The 17,377-nt window shown below is 34.9% G+C and overlaps 2 protein-coding genes across 13 annotated transcripts in view; one reads left to right on the top strand and one right to left on the bottom strand.

Moving 5' to 3' along the window:
- The window catches only part of LOC136027677 (G patch domain-containing protein 3-like), a 51,486-nt gene extending 46,561 nt beyond the window's left edge, over positions 1–4,925 (bottom strand). Inside the window, exon 1 of one of the 6 annotated variants that reach the window (XM_065705153.1) lies at positions 4,862–4,925. The gene's annotated coding sequence lies outside the window, so the exon portion shown is untranslated. Of the gene's footprint in view, positions 1–4,815 lie in introns of all 6 variants that reach the window. The other 5 variants (XM_065705127.1, XM_065705150.1, XM_065705139.1 and 2 more) reach the window with 5 other exon arrangements.
- Positions 4,926–7,299: 2,374 nt separating this feature from the next.
- LOC136027628 (uncharacterized) overlaps positions 7,300–17,377 on the top strand; it is a 53,943-nt gene continuing 43,865 nt past the window's right edge. For 2 of the 7 annotated variants that reach the window (XM_065705097.1, XM_065705052.1), the window contains exon 1: positions 7,311–7,424. The gene's annotated coding sequence lies outside the window, so the exon portion shown is untranslated. Of the gene's footprint in view, positions 7,425–7,559; positions 7,647–10,826; positions 10,969–14,753; positions 14,890–17,377 lie in introns of those variants that run through there. The other 5 variants (XM_065705067.1, XM_065705062.1, XM_065705087.1 and 2 more) reach the window with 5 other exon arrangements.

Below are 17,377 nucleotides of genomic sequence, written 5' to 3'. Positions count from 1 at the left end.
GTGACTTCACAAACAAAACCCTCCCAAAGAGTCAGTGGCTCTAAGGCTCAATTATATTGGCATTAGTTCCTCAATGTTGAACCACAATCATATCGTCTATTCTTTTCCCTTGAACCAAAGCCCAGTCCAGCGTGAAGGCTTCTGCTCTGATCACCTTTTGATCTGTGTATATATTGAGTGCATCAATGCTAGCATAACTTCTAACTCCAAAAAGTGGTTCAATATCAAAGACTGGAGCCGCCTTAATTGCCAGTCATTTATGTTAAAGTGTGACTTGCTACTTAATAAAATCAAGGTTCGATTCCATCTCCTTAGCCCCAATTGTAATTTTTATCTTAGTGAGTACAAAATTGAAATTCAGATTACCAATTATCTTGCAGAAATAGCACTTCAATGTGCAGAACTTATTGCAGTTCTAACTAGACATGTTTAAAAAAAATGGAAGTGGCTCATTGGTCAAAAAACTCAAATCTTGTTTCAGCATGTGAATCAGCTAAGCTATGGCTGTGAATTTGGAATGAATATGATAGACTGTGCTCTGGTATAGTAAATAATTTCTGTTTAAGAACAAAAAGAAAATTTGCAAGAGCTCTTAAGGAACACAAGATCATGCTGATTCAAAAAAATGTAGACAATACAGCAAGTGATCCTTCTCTTTTGTGGAAAAGACTTAAACATTCTGAGCAGACCTCTACTTGTAATATTTCTAAAATTAAGTGGACTGATTATTAAAAAAGTGAGTTTTTGTCACCAGATCCATCAACTGAAAGTAAACTCAAAAATGAACTTGACAGTATCCTGGCTAAATTCCAGTGGTCTACCCTTGCAATTATTCCTTCTGATGTAAAGTGCACTTTAAGAAAGATCAAGAAAAAAACATCCACTGGTGTTGATCTGGTCTCCATTAAACATTATAAAAATACTAGTGATTTATTTGTGCAGCACCTCTTGCTGTTATTCCAAAAGTCAATTTCCTCAGGTATGGTGCCACAACAGTTTTGCATCAGCCAGATCACTCCTATTTCCAAAAATGGAAAAAAGATCTTTAAGATTGTCAATCATAGTGCCTTATAGCCATTCCATTCACCATGTTCCAACTTTTTGAGTCTCTTATTCTCAGTGAAATTTCTTGTAAATGTAATGCTCCTCCACATCAGTTTGGTTTCCAGAATGATCTAAGTTGGGAGCATGCTCTTTACACCCTTTTTAATGTTCTAGCTGATGCAGAAGGATCTGGTGATTTCCTTGTTCGTTGTGCACTTGCCATAGCCAGAGTATTTGATTTGTTTATATTTGCCCAGATTTTGTCAGAAGCTATAAAAAGAAGGGTTGATCCTTCTGTTATTAAATGTCTCCAGATCTTTTCAATGAATATAAGGGTAGCTTAAATTTCCCTGCTCTTTTTAACAAATCAGTTTCTGCTGCTTAAAACTCTGTCAAATGCATGTGTATTTACGATGGAATTGATGTTTCTTTATTTACCTACACTGATGATATTATGAATCTAAGTCGAGCTTTTTTATTTATTTATTTATTTATCAATACCAAATATCGTAAGTTTTCAAGATTGTCGCAATAAACATAATTAAAAAAAGGTATGACAATAGTGACAACATAATACACACATACAAATCAATGAAAATAAAGACTACAACAAACACTGACAAATAATACTATAAATTATTTAAAAATGATTTACTTTGAAAATTTGTTTCTGCTAGTTTTGTTTTGAATCTGTTTATGTCATCTGTTAGAAATGTTTTAGATCGAAGGTCATTCCATGGCTTCCACACCCTGCTGTAAAATGAATATTAGCCTATTTTCCTTTTTGAAAGTGAGGGGTACAATTTATGTGGGTGATAACAGGTCTTGCTAGTGTCATTAAATGTGAAGAACTGTGATGTACTTATATTATCAATGCCTTTGATTATACAGAATGTGTTAATAATGTCTGCTTTATCCCTTTGGAATTGAAGACTTGACAATCCTAGCCTGTGCAGTCTATTTTCATACAGCAAATGTTTCAAATAAGGTACAAGCTTAGTTGCTCTTTGCTGTATTTTTTCAACCCTTGCTCTGTCATTTTTATTTTTCAATTTTGTTTTTATTTTATTTTTCAACCCTTGCTCTGTCATTTTTATTCAATGGATACCATACTGACGAATTGTATTCAAGTATTGGTCGAACTGTCGATTTATAAATGGCAATGAATGAACAGAGATTAAACTTACAGAAATTGCATCTGAGACATAATAGCTGATAGTTTGCCTTACGAGTTACTTCAGAGACACACCTGTCAAACCTAAGACTAGAATCAAAATGAACACCAAGGTCATGGACATTTTCAACAGGTAAGATTGAATGTCCAGCAAGTAATGGACGACCCTACACTTATTTTTGTTGACAAACATGGAGTTAGCATTACACCAATTGTGCACTGCATCCAAGTCTTTTTGAAGCAACAAAGCTTCATCTGAATTTGTCAAGGAGTGGTAGAGCTTTACATCATCTGCGAACATTTTAATTGTGGAATGGTGGACAACAAGAGGCAAGTCATTGATGAAAAGGCAGAAAAGCACTGGACCAAGGCAAAACACTTGTGGAATGCCACTTAAAAATATCTCAGCAGAGGAGAAAGCATCACCCACAATCACTTTCTGCATCCTGCCTGTTAGATAATCACCAATCCAATTATGTTCTGGCACCAAGGTGATATACCTCACACTTTTGAAGTAAAAGCAGAATGGAAATTTTATCAAATGCCTTAGAAAAATCTATATAAATACAATCAAACCTGAGACCTTCATCCGCCATCCTATGGAAGTCAGTAATTACTTCCAAAAGCTGTGTATTACATGAACGTTTTTTACAGAAACCATTTTGAGATGGATGCCAAAGAAGATTTGATTTGAAATAATTTTGTATTCTCTTGACAATTAGTTTTTCCATAACTCTGGAAAAAATTGAAGTGTTTGATATTGGTCTATAGTTTTTAAATTGCGTTTTTGTGCCACTTTTGTACAGGGGTTTAATTATTGCATTTTTCCATGCCAAAGGACAAGTACCAGACACCAGGCACAGATTATGCAAATATGTCAGTGGCTCAGTGAGTACTGTTGCAAGCTCTTGGATCATATGGTTTGAAAATTCATGAATGTCTGGTGATTTATTAGTGTCAAGATGCTTCAAGACCTCAAAAACTTGTTGATCATCAAAGTCAGAATCATCAAAATCTATTGTGAAAAATTAGGATCAATAGGAGTTTCACTGTGAGGTTGTGTAAAAACAGATGAGAAAAGTTTATTAAAATATTCAGCTTTTTCATTATCATTGTCTATATTTGTCTGTGTTTCAGGGTCAGTGACTGAAGTTGATTGAATGTGTTTCAGGGTCAGTGAATGAAGTTTTTGGAAATTAAGAAAACTTTTTCAAAACTCCAGCATCAATATCAGCAAATTGGTCTGAATTTTATAGCAATAAAACTGTAGCAATTGCTTTCAATCTTAAGGGTAATTCTGACAAACAACTTGAACTTTCTGAAATATCTATTCTGTTTTCTGATAGCCTTGTTTATCTTGGAATGTCCATTGGAAGAAGTATTCAAGAAACCATTAAGCTTGTAAATCAAAACCTTATTAAAAAGATTCAAATCACATATGCTTTGCTTGCATCAAATATCACAAGTATTAGTTCATTTCCCCCTTCCAAACTTTACAACAGTCTAACTATGCCCCATCTTCTTGCTATGTCTCCCACTTGGAAATTTTTTTCTGCTTCAAAGAAATATAAATTAACCAAATCTATTTCAAATTTACCAAGTATCTGCTGCATCTGCCTCCTTGGACTAGTAATTCCTCTCTGGTACAAAAATTTTAATCAATTCTGCCTGTAAACATTATTGATAAAAGAGTGGAAGGTTTCAAAGCCTCTTCTAGAAACTTCAAACATGTCTATAATTTTTGGAACTGGAACCACCAGTAGCCCTCTCTTTGTATAGTATGTAGTTGTGTTTGTTGATTGTAATCTCTCATTTTGTTATTATTTATTTTCTCTTTTCATTTTTTGTCTTACTCTGTCACTAGGGCTACAAACCTTTCTTTGTTTTATTGACAGGTCAGAAACAAATTGATTGATTGATAAAGTACAAATAAGACAACTCTAAATAAAAGCATGCAGGAAAATTCTTATGGGATAGACCTAACAAGTAGTCTTAACCAAATTACTTTATAAGTTTGTACTTAGTCATCCAGGCCAAATTCAAGGAAAATGGTGGAGAGAGAACTAGGCATGCATCTGAGAAGGGGCTAACCAAAGTCTCTGTAGCCTAGTTAAAGCACCTTCTGGGCTAGGTATAGACTCATTTTCTTTCTGATTTGCCAGGACTGTTGGTAACTGTTGACATTATGTGAAGGCTTGTGAAGCCTTCACATAATATAGTTGCCTCTGTGAAGGCAACTGGTCTCATTTGGATATTCTACTCCTAGGGCCAGAATCCTTACACAAAAATTATTCAGGCCAGGGGTAACAAAAGTGCTAGTTGTCCTGTCAGTCATGACAAATAAAATACAAATAAGTTAAAAATAAACAGCTAAAACAGAAAAGTCAGATAAATTAGCCTATAGGCTACACATAAAAGCAGAGAGAGTGACTCTCAGTCAATAGTAGGCTAGTCTAGGCTATATAAAGCATGCAAAATAAATCAGAAGCAGACACTGCACTAAGTGGTCAAGCAAGGTAGAAATAGGTGGATAAGCACTCTCAAACAAGAACAGTCAAAACAAGCCAAGTCAAAATTTAACTGCATGCGAAGTGTACAAGTAGGACCCCAAGGGGAGAGCCCCTTGTGATTTAATCATCAAACCGTGTCACAAAGCTAACCCAACTAGGGTAATCGTATTCCTTGTGTTGATATTTCAAAAACCGTGCAGAAAAGAAAGAATCCAAAATACCAGCTCGTTTTCAAAAGAAAAAAAATGTTCTTATCCCTGGTAACGGTCAGCCTAGTGACCTTAAACTGCTGGGGACAAGTAGATCCGGAGCCCGCACTTCCCACAATCAATGATAATTTATTGATGTATATAATATTGTGCATTTATTATTTGATGACTGGAGGATAGTACTACTTCCAGTGGCTAGTTTTTCAAACAGTTCGTGGTAACGAACTGTAGTAAAGAGCGACCCGGCTCAATAGTTAACAAAAATCTAAAAAACAGAATTTTGATTCCAATAGATATATCAAAAGAATTGGATTTTTATGCTGATCTTAAATATATAAGTTTTATCAAGTTCAGTTTCACTCATCAAAATTTACGAGCCTGAGAAAATTTGCCTTGTTTTGGAAAATAGGGGGAAACACCCCCTAAATTGTCACATGATCTTAACGAACATCAGACCATCGCATTCAGCGTATCAGAGAACCTTACTGTAGAAGTTTCAAACTCTTATCTACAAAAATGTGGAACTTAGTATTTTTTGCCATAAGACCGATCACGGGTGCGTGTTTATTTGTTTGCTTGTTTTTTTTCCCCAGGTGTGATCGTATCGACCAAGTTGTCCTAGAATGTTGCGAGAGGGCTCATTAACGGAAATTAAAATTTCTAGTACCCTTTTAAGGGATAAAAAATTGGGGGGCACCTAGGCCCCCTCACATGCTCATTTTTTCCCAAAGTCAATGGATCAAAATTTTGAGATAAACATTTGTTCAAAATAGTCAAAAAACATAATAACTATGTCTTTGGGGCTCACTTACTCCCCACAGTCCCCAGGGGAGGGGCTGCAATTTACAAACTTTGACCAGCGTTTACATGCAGTAATGATTATTTAGAAGTGTAGAGACCTGTTCAGGATGATTTTTTGGTTGGGGGGTGAGGGGAGGGGAGTTGAGGGGAGGGGGCTACGTGGGAGGATCTTCCCTTGGAGGAATTTGTCATGGGAGAAGAGAAATTCCATGAAAGGGGCGCAAGATTTTCTAGCATTATTTTGAAAAAAAACAAAAAAAAAATGAATATGAAAAAGTTTTTTCACCTGAAAGTAAGGGCCAGCCTTAAAACTTAAAACGAACAGAGATCATTACGTATATGGGGAGTCCATCTTTTCCTAAATAACTTGCTCTTTACGCTAAAGTTTTTTTTAGTAATTTCAACTATTTATTCTACAGCCTTTGTAATTTAAAAGTGAATCCTAAAGGATTGGGACAAAATTAAATTGTTAGTGTAAAGAGTGAGGTATTAAAGAGGGGGCAAACCCCATCATATACATAATAAAAATTACAAATATAAAAGTTCGTTACGTAAGTTAATTTGCAAGTTACGTATATTTTTCTACTAATAAAAACGTTCGTTAAAATTTAAAAATTCTAGTTGCTTTTTTAAGTAACCAAATTATTGGAGGACAACTGATCAAAATCAAAACTAATAAAAACTAATGCGCAAATTTCGTTTTAATTATTCATTTGCGGAAAACCAAAATAAAAACATGCATTAACTCAAAAATTTCAGAAATTAAATAAAAAAACAATTTTTTTTTTTAATTGAAAGTAAGGAGCGAGATCAAAACTTAAAACGATTAGAAATTACTCCGTGTGTGAAAGAGGGTGTTCCTCCCTCAACGCCCCGCTCTTTACGCTAAAGTTTTTTACTGTTTCAAAAGTAGAGTTAAGAGAAAAAAAGTTAAAGTGTTAAAGGAGATATTCCTTTCTACAATTTTTGGAAAAGAACTCTAACCCCCGTTTCCCACTGATGCCATTTCATGCAAAACGGCCGTTTTTGCGTGATTCATCAGATTTCCTCTGTTTTGTGCAGCAAGTTTTTGCGACACGACGGTTCAACGGCTACGTTGGAATATTTCTACTGGCCTGTGAAAATTACATCCATTATTTAAATTGAAAGCATTGTAGAAACATAAGTGACTGAGAAACTAAACATGTTTATCAAAAGTTTGCCATTAATATTTGAAAAATAACATGAGGAATCTGTCTTTCCAATACAAAATTCTAGTAGGTGAGTCCCGGGGGATATTTACAAGGAAATGAGCCAAGGAGATAAGACATATTTTTCATTAGGCATAGTTAGCCTAGGCCATTAGAGTTTAGCCTTTTGAATATTTTCTTGGCATGTAAAATTCGATTTAGTCTATTCCCATACATATAATTTTTAAATATATCATAGTTTTTTTGCACTTCAACGGCTGTAATGAACCGTTTCTATGTGAGCAATTTTGCCATTTTCCTGCATCCGCTGTCCGTGAGTCGTTTTGCGTTAAAAAAATCGCACCAGTGGGACCGAAGTTAATTAGCGTCAAGGGCTCTTGAGTGTGCTATTCAAAATTCAGAAACGTGCTTCTTCCTATGAATATTAGCACAAATTAACACTCTTAGCTTAAATTGCGCCTGCTAGTGGAGTGAGGAGTAATTTTTCTTTATCTTGGTAAAGCAAACAAAAGATCATTGACGCAACTTCGCGTTTTTTGTTCCCAGAGGATTATGTTGAGCAAGGAAATAGGTTATCCTAGGCTATATTATTTTTAGCTAAGATAGTTGGTTGGATAAGGTAGTAAACCAGACCTGCAATCAAGGGGCTTTTTTTATTTTGTATCATAGTTGAAAAAGGTGGATGAAACTGAGAATCCAGTAGTGATACCCTGAGAAGGTATAGTTTCAAGTAGGCTAGGCCACCTACTAGCCTATAAAACTCTGAAAACTACTTTAAATATTCTAAAATACCTATATCATTCTTTAAAGCAAACCGTTGAAATTTATCTCTCCTTCCCCAACCCTAGTGGTCAAATGTAGGCCGATAGGCCTACCCTGAATTGTATATTGGTTAGGCTTCTGCCATAAGCATTTAAAAAATGAACTTTTAAATGCTTGTTGGTTTTTTAGGTAAAATTCTAGTCAATTGACTTCTTGCTATCTCAGAAAGGGTTTAGGTTAGGGAAATGAAACTTTAAGGGATGGGTCTGCAGGCTAAAATATGTCACAGGAAGGTGTTTTAAAATACCCAACTCCATTCCTTCTCCCTCTAGAGGGCCCTGAAATTTCCTGACATGACAGGTCAATACCTATTGAAATTATGACAAAACAACATTTTACCTTAATTTTCAGTTACTAGTTGCTTTGTCTCTGTCTTTAGTTCCGAAAATACAATTCCTGTTATTTGAGCAGAGTTTTGAGCCATATCAATGTTTTTCCCCATAATTTAGGAAATGTATTTGCATATCTTTAAAACCTTATAAAATGGAATTGAGCAAAGTTTTGAAGCTTAAAAGAATTTTCTTGTACTTCAATTAAGCAGAAGATCTATTTTGCAAGGTTTCACTTTATAACACACATATTTTTAAAGGTTACCAAAGGTCAGGGCCCCCTAGAGGGAGAGGGAGTAGAGATAGTTGCTTCAAAATACCTTCTTGGGACATACTTTAGTCTGTAGATTCATCCCTGAAAGTTTCATTTTCCTAAATTAAATCTTTTCTGAGATAGCAAGAAGTCAATTAACTAGAATTTTGCCATTTTTGATGCTCTGTCAATCAGAAGAAAAGAGGAACATAGGAAAAATTTATTGCATATATAGCCTGTTGTTAATAGGCTATTTGTTGAAAACCCATCTACATACAAAAGTAAAATGACAGAACTCTACAAAAAAATCAGAAGAGCACTATACTTTCCAGGACAGACAACAATTTAATAAAGAAAAGAAAGCAAATACAAAAATAGAGAAGAACACAGGCACTTGTAACAAAAGTGAGGAAGAAGAGCTATGACAGGGTAGCTAGTGTACCAGGAATTTGTTTCTAAGCATGGTTGGGAATCTGTTGGTTGTGTTTTCTTTAAGTTTAGTAAAAGCTACAGTAGGATCTCCTATATGAAGACTATTGATGAGTTTTGAACTCCATGTCTAAATTGCTTGTTTCAGTATAGTTATTTTGCAAAACAGAAGAAACTAGATCAGATTTCCAATTTGTTAGCATGTGTAAGAGTCTTCCAAACGGGTGCACTTTAGAGGATATGGGGGAAAGCAACAATATTGTATAGCGTTGACTGATCACAGCAATTAAAGCAAAGCTGAGCAGAGACTATGAAAGCATATGAAGCTGATATGCAGCATTTGATTTGGTCTGATAAGAAATTACAAGTGTTAGAAATTGTATTTCTAATGAGAATGCCAGGATAAACAATTTCATCACCCAGGCAGATCTTTGAATTTTCAGGTACAATTTCATCAAAGACTACATCAGATTTTTCAGCATTAAATTTGAGACTAGATTTCAATCTTTCTGTTGTATTTTTGCAGAACTAAATTAGATAGTTGTTAATAGGCTATTTGTTGAAAACCCATCTACATACAAAAGTAAAATGACAGAACTCTACAAGAAAAGCAGAAGAGTACTATACTTTCCAGGACAGACAACAATTTAATAAAGAAAAGAAAGCAAATACAAAAATAGAGAAGAACACAGGCACTTGTGACAAAAGTGAGGAAGAAGAGCTATGACAGGGTAGCTAGTGTACCAGGAATTTGTTTCTAAGTATGGTTGGGAATCTTTTGGTTGTGTTTTCTTTAAGTTTAGTAAAAGCTACAGTAGGATCTCCTATATGAAAACTATTGATGAGTTTTGAACTCCATGTCTAAATTGCTTGTTTCAGTATAGTTATTTTGCAAAACAGAAGAAACTAGATCAGATTTCCAATTTGTTAGCATGTGTAAGAGTCTTCCAAAAGGGTGCACTTTAGAGGATATGGGGGAAAGCAACAATATTGTATAGTGTTGACTGATAACAGCAATTAAAGCAAAGCTAAGCAGACACTATGAAAGCATATGAAGCTGATATGCAGCATTTGATTTGGTCTGATAAGAAATTACAAGTGTTAGAAATTGTATTTCTAATGAGAATGCCAGGATAAACAATTTCATCACCCAGGCAGATCTTTGAATTTTCAGGTACAATTTCATCAAAGACTACATCAGATTTTTCAGCATTAAATTTGAGACCAGATTTCAATCTTTCTGTTGTATTTTTGCAGAACTAAATTAGATATTCAGTTCAACATATAAAGAATTACTGAGATCAGAATGAATGCTAGACACCTGACACTGGCCTTGAGCTTTAAGGACATAATTATTGAAATAACAAGGTGGGGCAGTGGCACCTTTCTTAACTTATACAGTTCTGTTCAATGGCCTTGCCATTTCATCATTCTTAAAAGATATTTTAAGTTTGATTTGTACACATATACCTTTGACATCAAATGATAGCTTGATTAGATAAATTGCCAATACCTGCCTTTTTTATGCTCTCTCAAAGTGTTATAATAGTTTTACCTGCAAATATAGTTGATTTTGTTAACAAACCCATGTGGATACATAAATTTGAACCAAGGATATTAGCCCTTACACTGCAAGATAAATCCATTTCTCCTTATTTTTTGTGTGTTTTCATCAATTTTGTGGTACCCTAAGTATTATTTTATAGGGATAACCATAGTGTTACATCCTTTATATTTAGAATTTGAAGCCTAGTGATTATTTCTTTGAATTCCCAAAGGAGTATTGAAATCACACCAAAAGTATTAAGATCATATCAAAGATATTAATATCATATCAATGTATACATATTGAATTGAAAGCACTGATATAATATTGAACATATCAGGATCATATCAAAATATTGGGATCATATTGAAAATATCAAGACCATATCCAAAGTATCAAGATCATCCCAAAGTAGATGAATTGTTTTTCTTTGTTAAGTGTAACCAGTTGCCCTTTTTTTGCCAAGGCACTGATTAAGTATATCAAGCCATTTTATCTTCTATTCTTGGAGATAGCCTGTGCAGAAGAGAGCAATACCAAACAACAAGAGCTCTATTACTACCAGCTGGATATAACCCTCAAACTATGGGGGACATGGGATTTGAGTATATGTACTTCCCACAGATTCTGTCTACCATGATTTTTCTGGTACAATGTTATTGTAAGTGTCTTCATATTAGTAATAACTAAGGTTTCTTCTAAACCAACTAGCAATAACAATTCCATAAGGCCTGAAAGACATGCAAGAGATAGTGGTTCAAATCTCTGACAGATATGTATTGTGCCTTGAGTAACTTTCTGAAAACTTTAAATGCCTTCAATGCAATACTTGCATGACATGGACCTGAGAAAGTTGTCTTGCTTGTAGTGATGATTAGTTTAATGCTCTGAATGCTGCCACTTCAAAGTATGCCTATGCATGGAACTGCACAAAATACTTCTTTACTCCCCATACTTTGGCACCACTGAATACAGCTCATGTTACCACTGTGGTCTCTGTGGGTACACTTCCATTCCAAAATGAAATTGCAAAATTGTTCACTGACATGATGTGTTGTGCTATGGAGTTGCTTAAAAGCTGCTTGGTGTGCACTTGGACAATGACCTTAAATGGAAATCTCACTCTTTTCATGTATTTAAAACAGGTGGTTTTCTCCTTAAATCTTTCTTCCTTCTCAAACAGTTCTCCATATCAATCCAGAACCTTAAAATAATTTATTGTTCTTATATAAGACCTTGTCTTGAATATGCTTGCCCTGTCTGGCACCCTGGGTTGACCAAATACCAATGTTCTAAAATTGAAAGCATTCAAAAAAGAGCAAAATTATACTGGGGATGTCCTATACTACTTATGATGAAGGTTTGGCTAGACCTGAACTCATTACATTGGAATCATGACGTCACTTCCTTACCATGAACTTTGGGCACAAGTGCCTTAGTTCTGACTATCATTGACGTCTTCTTCCCCCCTTCAAAGAAAATCCCCAATCCTTCCTAATACAAGACTTAATTCTTGTAGAGCTCCAAATACCCAACTTGAATTGTGTCCCCAAATGTTGACCATGAGGTACAAAAACTCTTTTGTTCCCTATTTTGTTTTGCATTTTAATAATTGATTTAACTTTGTAACTATGTTTATCCCTCAACATTTATTTTATCATTATAATTGTTCTGACGTGCTTATGCTAGCTTGTGTGCTATTCTAGCTAATAAATTCTATTCTAAAACTGAAATTCCTGCACAATAGTGCAAAATTAGCTCAAATAAATTCATATGAACAATTGTAGTGTTCTCTCTCCAGTGAAATTTGAAATCAGTTCAAATAATTTTATATTCACAATTATATAGTTCTCTTTCTGGTGAAATTAAATTTCATCAGAGCTATAAACTCAAAACCTATTTTAACAAAGAAGAGTGACATCATTCACAAGATTCCAATAACAAAGAAACATATTTTTTTGGCAGGTTATATTAGGACCGCAGTAGAGTTATTTAGACAGTACAGTCATCCTAAAAAATATCCATCACCTAGAGTGTTGGTGCATTTAAAGCTCCTCCCATTTTCTTTGCTTAAGCAATCCATTGCATATTTCTCAGTTCAACAACTTTGAAAAATGGTTAAAACCTGTATCATTTATGGCTTTGGAAGTAGAAAGAAAGGGTGTTTGGGAATCAGGAAATCTGGCCAGCAAGGTGGTTTGCTGCTACTGTCCCATCTCAAATATATGACTTATGAATTGACTGAGTGGCAGATCCAGGATTTCTAAAATGGTAGTTTGAATTAAATTTTAGCAAATTTGGAACTTTCCAGTGCTAACTTTTGGATCAATACTGGAACAGGGAAAGAGCTTGGATTTTGTTAATAGTTTGAGAGCAATCCACAAAGTGGCAGGATCTTTTGAAATCTGCCACAAAATATTTTACCACAAAGGGGGAACCTAATAGTTTTAGCTCAGATGTGTGGAATTCTGTTTTTTTAGTAGAAAGTAAGGAGCAACATTAAAAATGAGAACGAATAGAAATTATTATGTAGATGAAGGGTTGCCTTCTCCTCAATACCTTGCTCTTTACACTAAAGTTTGACTGCCATTCCCAATTTTTTTTAGAATGACTAATTAACCATAGCAGCCATTTAATTAGAATAGGAATCTTTTATAAAAGTGCTAACAGCTCTAGCCTAAACAGCAAGGTATTGAGAAGGGGTTGACCCTTCATATATGGAATAATTTCTAGTTGTTTTGAGTTTTAATATGCTCCTGACTTTCAGTTTAATAAAACTGTTTTTTTTTGTTTAATTTTTGCTTGTTTTTCAAATAATGCTGGTAAATCTGGCTCACCCTCCATGAAATATACCCTCCCCCTCTCAGTAAACTCCTCCATGGAAATTTCATCCACCATAAAGTGCCCCCCCCTGTCAATTTCTCTCCAGAAAGTTCCCATTCTTGCTGAAAATGCCCCCCCCCCCACATGTAAAATTTATTGCTGACAGTTCATCCTGAACAAATTTTCTTTAGCATACTTTCATTTCAAAAATACTTTAATTTCTAATTGGTTTCTCAATCACTCTGGAAGTGATTGAATTTTGTCTGGAAGTATGTGGAATTTTTTTCCTGGAAATCAAAACACATGGAAAATAGTCCCCCAGATAATTGCCCTGGAACATCTCTACATGGAAAATTAGTTGGAAAAGAGAATGTAAAACAACGAAAAAAAATTTCGCATAGGAATTCTGTTCTAGAAAATTCGCCTCCTGGATATTTCCCTCCCCGAAGAAGATTCTCCCTATGGAAATCCACCCCAAGCACAAAATACCTCCCTGAACAATGTCTATATACTTCCCAATAACAAATACTGTGCATAAATAGTGGGCAAATTTCTTACTGGACTGTGGGGGTCATTTTACCCCCAAGACATAATTATTTGATATTTCAACTATACTGAACAAAATGACTATCTCAAAATTCTGATCAAATAACTTTGGGGAAAATGGGGCGTGGGAAGGGGGCCAGTTGCCCTTCAATCTTTTGGGCCACTTAAAAGGGGTGCTAGACCTTTTAATTTCCATTCAAATGCACCTTCTTCTGATGTTCTAGGACCATTATTTTGGTGATTTCACCCCCCAAGAAAAAAAACAAGCATTTGTTATGTTTCTTCTTATAAAAATAGTGAAATTCCTCGTTTTTGTGTGTAGGAGCTGGAAACTTCTACTGCCGGGTTCTCTGGTATGCTGAATATGATGCTGAGATTTTCATTAAGATTCTAGAATTTTAGGGTGGATTTTCCCCTAGTTGAAAATCAGGCAATTTTTTTCTGGCTTGTAACTTTTGTTTGGCAACACTAAACTTGATCAATGTTTCATATTTAGAATTAGCATAATAAGCTGATTCTTTGATATCAAAATATCGAAATTCCATTTTTTAGAGTTTTGGTTACTATTGAGCTGAGTCACTCCTTAATTACAATTTGTTACATCAAGCTGTTAGATTTTTTGCCATGGAGTGTCAAAACTATTTTCTTCTTAGTAAGGAAAAATATTCCCTTGAATTTTTCTCCTTTATATTAATTTTTTGGGTCATAAAAATGTCCCTCAAAATTTGATGTTGGACCTTTGTCTTTCTTCTAATAACTGGTGGAATAGTCTTATCAGAGAAAATATCAAATGTCTGTTATGAACTTTTTGTTGTGAAATTCTTAGTAAGTTTTTAGAAAATTGACAGACATAAAAAAAATGTATTTCTATTATAAGAAGAATATAAAGTAATGCTTGTTGTTATTATTGAGTTTTTTTTTTATTCTTTACATTCAGTTTTCGTTTTAGCTGTCTTTGCATGATTAGCTTTGCTTTCTAAGAAAACTGTGCTTCATATTCCTGAAACGTAACAGAAATTCTTGATGGGAACTGTGAGTAATCGGTCGAATTTGGCTTGGTGCACAGACCCGAACTGGCAAGTTGGCTACAAGGACTTCCCTCTTGAACAGTTTATTTGATATTTTTTGCACACACTACAAATGCATATTACAAAGTGAAATGTAAAAACCGTGAAATCAACAGAAATCCCAATCAAGGAAAATAAACTAGCAAGTAACTATTTTAATTTTAGTAGAATCAAATATTTGATCTTTTTCAGCAAATAGGCAATTTTTTAAACTAGTATTTGATTACCTCCTTAATGAGCTTTTTCGGTTGGACGGATTTTCCACAGGAGAAATATTCCACCGGGCTGGAAGTTTCCAATTGGGAGAATTTTTCAGGGAAAATTTATGCTGGGGGAATTTGCCAGAATTCATGTACAAAATTCTTATTATGTCTTTCTTTCTCTTTGCTGACTCAATTTTACACGTGGAGATGTTAAGGGTAATTGCCAGGGGTAAATTTTCAACAGGATTGAATTGTCTAGAGAATATATCTATGGGAAGGAGGGATTTTTCCATGGAGGTGGGTTCAAATTCCCTGGCATTATTTAAAAAACGACCAGAAATTAAATGTTAAAACAAGTTTTTTTTTCAACTGAAAGTAAGGAGCAACATCAAAGCTTAAAACGAACAGAAATTATTACGTATATGAGAGGAGTTTCTCCCTCCTCAACACATTGCTCTTTACGTTAAAGCTCGAATTTTGTCCCATTTTTTAAGAGCAACTCCTGAAACACCAGGTTTATTTAGTTAGAACAATATGAAACTTTTTTTTAAATTACTAAAAAACTCTAGTGTGAAGAATAAGGTATTGAGAAAGGGGAACCCTCCTCATATACATAATAATTTCTTACTTCCGTTGTTTTAATGTTGCTCCTTACTTCCAGTTGAAAAAACTTGTTTTTTCCTATTTAATCAATACAGAGGGCCAAACTTCCTAATCAAATGTCATTATGTCATGGCATTGTTCAAATGAAACTTATCTTTACTTTGATTATTCTTATAAGTTCATTCTTTGTTTTCTCACCAGTCTCAAACCAATGTTATTTTTACCTTTTGCATTGTTACAACCAGACCAATAATTTCCCCATTTCTTTTCTATCTCTTTAATGTATTGCATTTTTCCTTATCTCCTAGATGCTCGATTCATCTTATTTCTTTTATTGTTCTCCAGGATGTGGATACTGATACTATGCATGTGCCTACCCATGAAAATATCTAATGCTGCTTATGTTCCTCTTAGTTTATAGTTCTGCTGACGAGCTGCATCCTGATCCGGGTTTGTCTAATGGTTGAGGTAAGGGATGATGGCACTGTCTATATTGAATTGAATTTGTTTATAACCCATTATAATACACATGAAAAACAGAGTACAATGTGTATAAAGGAAAAAAGGAAAAAGAAAATGACCTAAAAGACTAAATGACACTTCATCTTACTTAAAAACAATTAAAACATACAAAAGCAACAGCAAAACATTCATTGTATCAAAATAGCGCTCCATGGGTGCCAACCAATTCTTCTATTATAAGCTTCTGTGCTTTTTCTGATAGAAGCATTTGGGCCTATGATGCCGTATCTTTTAATGACCCAGGAGTTGCTTGACCATGGTGGAAGGGCAAGCAGGTATTTGGCGTACCGGAAATAGATTCGCCAAAGCCCCTTCATCTCAGTTATCATAAACGTACGCGAAAAAGGTGCAAAGTATAGGAAATTCGGGAGTGCAGAAGCATTGTAAAGTTTAGCTAGCAGTTCGCGGTTCAGTCGACGTTTGTTTGCTACCAAGCTTCTGTATGCAGTTGCTGTTCGACGCTGGGATTGAAGGACCAAGAGGCTTCTAGTTGCTTTAAGAGTGTCACCGATAGGAAGCCCTAAATTTTTCATTTGTGATTTTCGGTAAACTGCCGTACCGACGAGATTAACAGTAAATCCTGCTCGAGTTTCACCCCAGTTGAACAGAACCACGTCCGATTTATGTGTATTGAATGTAAGGTTAATCTTAGTATATTCTTTACTTAAAATAGCAAAGATTCTTTCGAACGACTGTACTGTTCGACTGGGGTTAAAAATATCCTCTGCAGAAGCAATAAGCAACACATCGATCCATTTTAAAATACACAAAGGAACGGTACTGGATTGGGCGTTCAGGATATAGTTTTTGAAGGCAACTGGAGAAGTAAGTTCAATACTTACTCGCCTCGACGGACTGGAATAACGAAACGTGTTATGGTCCCATCAGGTAGCCTGATTACAACAGCAAGATGGTTATACATATCATACAAAGCACAAATAGCAGACATGTCAACTCCATGTTTATATAGTACAAGGAGAATTTTCGCGTGAATTAGAGAGTTGAAAGCACGACTACATCATAACTCCCTAGGACGAGCGAATCACCAAACTTATCAACATCTATAAGTATTGACGATAGTGCAGTAAGCGCGTTGACACACCCTAGACCCCTCTGGAAGCCAAACTGATATGGTGGCATGTAGTATTTATCTGTAAATTCTGGCATTACAAGTGTTTCAAAAATCTTGCAGAAAGTAGTAGCAACTGTAGTGGGCTGATATGAAGAACGCTCATTCAGCAATTTATTCTTTTTTAGAACAGGAGTAAGATGACCAGAAGAGAACTAAGTTGGAACTATTCCAGTT

Source organism: Artemia franciscana, chromosome 1, assembly GCF_032884065.1.
Source record: "Artemia franciscana chromosome 1, ASM3288406v1, whole genome shotgun sequence".
Taxonomy (NCBI): Eukaryota; Metazoa; Arthropoda; class Branchiopoda; order Anostraca; family Artemiidae; genus Artemia; species Artemia franciscana.
Note: the sequence above shows the minus strand (reverse complement) of the source record. Positions and strands in the feature narration are given on the sequence as shown.